Raw genomic sequence first — 3,478 nt, 5'->3', positions numbered from 1 at the left:
CGTCATTAGCTTGACATTTGGCCCTTGTCAGGGTGGTTGGTAGTGCTTCAAATCTTCCCCCCTTGCAATGAACCTGTTTCCATTGGTTTTGTTAAGAAGTTCCACATGTTCTAAGGACAAGATTTTGTTAATGGTGTATACTGGAGGCAGCTGAGATGGAATAGTGGGGAGATGAGGTGGTATAGATAGAAAGTAGGCAGATACCACTTCATCTCCTGGAGAGAAATCTTCTGTAGGGATCTTTTTGTTTTTCCATCCCCTAGGGACCTTTTTTCTTGTGTCCTTTGATGTCACTTTGCTACTTGTGGTTTTCTCTTTGAGGAAAGTTTTGTTGCTTGTCTCATATGACTCTGGTGGGTCTGGTTCCTTTTGGATTATACTTGGGTGTTGCTCCTTCTGATAACATTAGTTGTCACCAATGAGGATTTTCAGGTGTGGTACTTATGCTCCCATGCTTGCCTCTTCTATCAACCCTTTATTGTGCTTTTCCTCTGACTTTTTGTTATCATGATATGCTTCTTGTGAGGGTTTGAAAACACTGAAGGTGAGCTGTTCATCGTGTATCCTCAATACTAGGTCTCCTCGCTCCACATCTATAAGTGCCCTGGCTGTGGCTAAGAATGGCCTTCCCAGGATGATGGGATGGATGAGATTCTCTTCCATTTCCAGGATAACAATGTCCGTAGGCAAGAAGTAGTTCCCAACCTTCACTAACACGTTTTCAACCACTCCTATTGCCTGCTTTTGAGTTTTGTCGGCCAATTTGTTGATTACATCTGTAGGTGTTAGCTCATTGATTTGAAGCTTTTTCATGAGGGATAGAGGCATTAGGTTGATACTTGCTCCCAGGTCACAGAGCCCCTTATCAATCATTGTCTCTCCTATAGCATAGGGAATGTGGAAACTCCCTGGATCCTTCTTCTTTGTGGGTGGCTCTGTTTGAATGAGAGTGATGCATTCCCTGTTCATCTTTATTGTTTATCCACCCTTTAATGAACCTTTTTTGGCCAGCAGCTCCTTCATATATTTGATGTAAGAAGGCATTTGCTGGAGGGCTTTAATGAATGGTGTATTTACCTTAAGAGATGCAAACATATCGAGGAATCTTGAATACATTCTCCTTGCTATACCACCTTTGAGCCATTGGGGAAAGGGTGCATATGGGTTCAAGATCTCCTCTTTCTTTAGCTCCTCCCTACGTGTGGGTTGGGATGCATGGTTTCTGTCTTCATGATTTTTCTTTGGACTGTCTTGGAGGTGTTTTGTTTGTGTGTCCACTTCCTCCACACTCATCTCATCACTTGTGGTGATCATCTTGCATTCTTTCCACCTTACTTTCTTTGCTTCTCCTCTTGGATTCTTCTGTGTGTCACTGGGAAAACCATCAGTGGGTTTGGGAAACTATTGAGATAGATACCCTACTTGGGACTCTAGTCTCTTGATGGTTTCCCCTTGGTTCTTGATATTAGCTCGCACTTTATCCTTAAACACCTTGTTGTCTTGGACTTCTTTACATATGTCTTCAAGTAGAGCCTCAATCTTGGAAAGTCTATCCTCAGTTAGTGATGGTGGATTGAGATTAGGTGGTTGTTGATAGGATCTATGTGAGGGATGTTGGTGAGTTGCATTGTTGTTGGAATTGTGGTTGTGGCGTCTCTGGTCTTAGCCTTGGTCTTGTTGATTTCCCCACCCAAAGTTAGGGTGATTTCTTCATCCAGAGTTGTAAGTTTTGGAATATGGATCATGGATTTGTCTAGGTGAGTTTCCAACAAAATTGGCTTGTTCCCAGTCACCTTCTTCCCCTGCATTCACTCCTTCTTGAGTAGGTGATGAAGTGATGACTGCTACAACTTGGTTTTCTTCCACCTTCTTGGTGAGATCTGTTAGCTGCTTGGTGGTCATCTTATTTTAAGCCAGCAATGCATCCATGTGGTTCAGCTCCATTACTCCTCGAGTGTTGCTTCTTTCAGAAGCATAGAAGTAGTCATTCTCAGGTACCGTTTCAATGACATATATGGCTTCTTCAATGGTTTTCTTCTTGTTTAGAGATTTTCTTGATGAATGGTCTACAGCCTTCTTTGACACATAAGAAAGACCTTCATAGAAAATGTGAAGTTGAACCCACTCATTGAACATGTCCGGTGGGCATCTTGTTGTTAAGTCCTTAAACCTTTCCCATGCCTCATAGAGAGTTTTGCCATCCTGTTGCCTGAAAGTTTGCACCTCAGGTCTCAGCCCGTTAATTCTTTGAGGAGGGTAGAATCTTGCCAAAAACTTGTTCACCACGTCTTCCCAATTTGTTAAGCTCTCCTTCGAGAAGGATTCAAGCCACTTAGATGCTTTATCCCTGAGTGAAAAAGGGAACAAAAGCAGCCTATAGACATCCGGATGGACTCCGTTAGACTTAACTATGTCACATATTCTTAGGAAGGTGGTTAGATGTTGATTAGGGTCTTCTTGGGCACTTCCTCCAAATGAGCAGTTGTTCTGAACAAGGGTGATGAGTTGGGGTTTTAATTAAAAGTTGTTGGCATGTATAGTGGGCTTTTGTATACTACTTCCACAATTTCCTGGGTTTGGATTGATGTAAGAGCCTAGAACTCTCCTCTCTTGCCCAGCATGATTTACAGGGCCTTCTCTGGCATGGTTGTGAGCTTCTCCTTCATGGTTGTTTTCCAAGTTCTCCTCCATGTTTATTTCATAATACTCTTCCTCTTCCTCAGCACCAACAACTATTTTCCCCATTGCTTCCCTCCTTGATCTATGGAGGGTCCTCTCAGGTTCTGAATCAAAGGAAGTTGAAGCTGTGCCTCTTCTCCCTGTCATACAACTAACAGAGCACACAGCAAGAGATAAAATGAAGTGATTATTCTTGTTAGAGTGATTGTTAGTATGAGTGGTGCAATTTATCAAACAGTTAGTGGGTTAGTGAGCAGAATTGTAAGTAAATTCAAAGGACAAGAAAATAACGAGGGGATAGGGGGTGAGGAAGAAACTAAATAAACTGAAGGTAAATGACCAGATAAAATAAACAAACCAAAGAAAAATGCTCAATCTATTGAACTTCCAACTTAATCATTGTTGATACAAAATCAATCCCCGGCAACGGCGCCATAAACTTGATGCACGAAAACTTGTCTCTCAACAGATTTCCCTTCGGCAAGTATACCGAATTGTCGTCAAGTAAAAACTCACAATAGAGTGAGGTCAAATCCCACAGGGATTGATTGGTCAAGCAACTTTTGTTGGAAGAATATGCTAGTTGAGCTAAACAGAATGTAGTTGATGTTGCAGGAAATTAAATGGCGGGAAAGTAAATTGCGGGAAATAAAGTGCAGAATCTTAAATGGGGAATCGGGGAGATGAACATAGAAATAAATGGCAAAAAGTAAAGAGAATGGGTGAGATCAGAAATGGGGAATTCATTGGGCTTAGGAGATGTTGTATTCTCCGGATCAAATTCATTTTCATCTCTTCC

The sequence above is a fragment of the Arachis duranensis genome, unplaced genomic scaffold, assembly GCF_000817695.3.
Source record: "Arachis duranensis cultivar V14167 unplaced genomic scaffold, aradu.V14167.gnm2.J7QH unplaced_Scaffold_354585, whole genome shotgun sequence".
NCBI lineage: Eukaryota > Viridiplantae > Streptophyta > Magnoliopsida > Fabales > Fabaceae > Arachis > Arachis duranensis.
The sequence above is the reverse complement of the archived record's forward strand: the minus strand, read 5'-3'. Positions refer to the sequence as shown.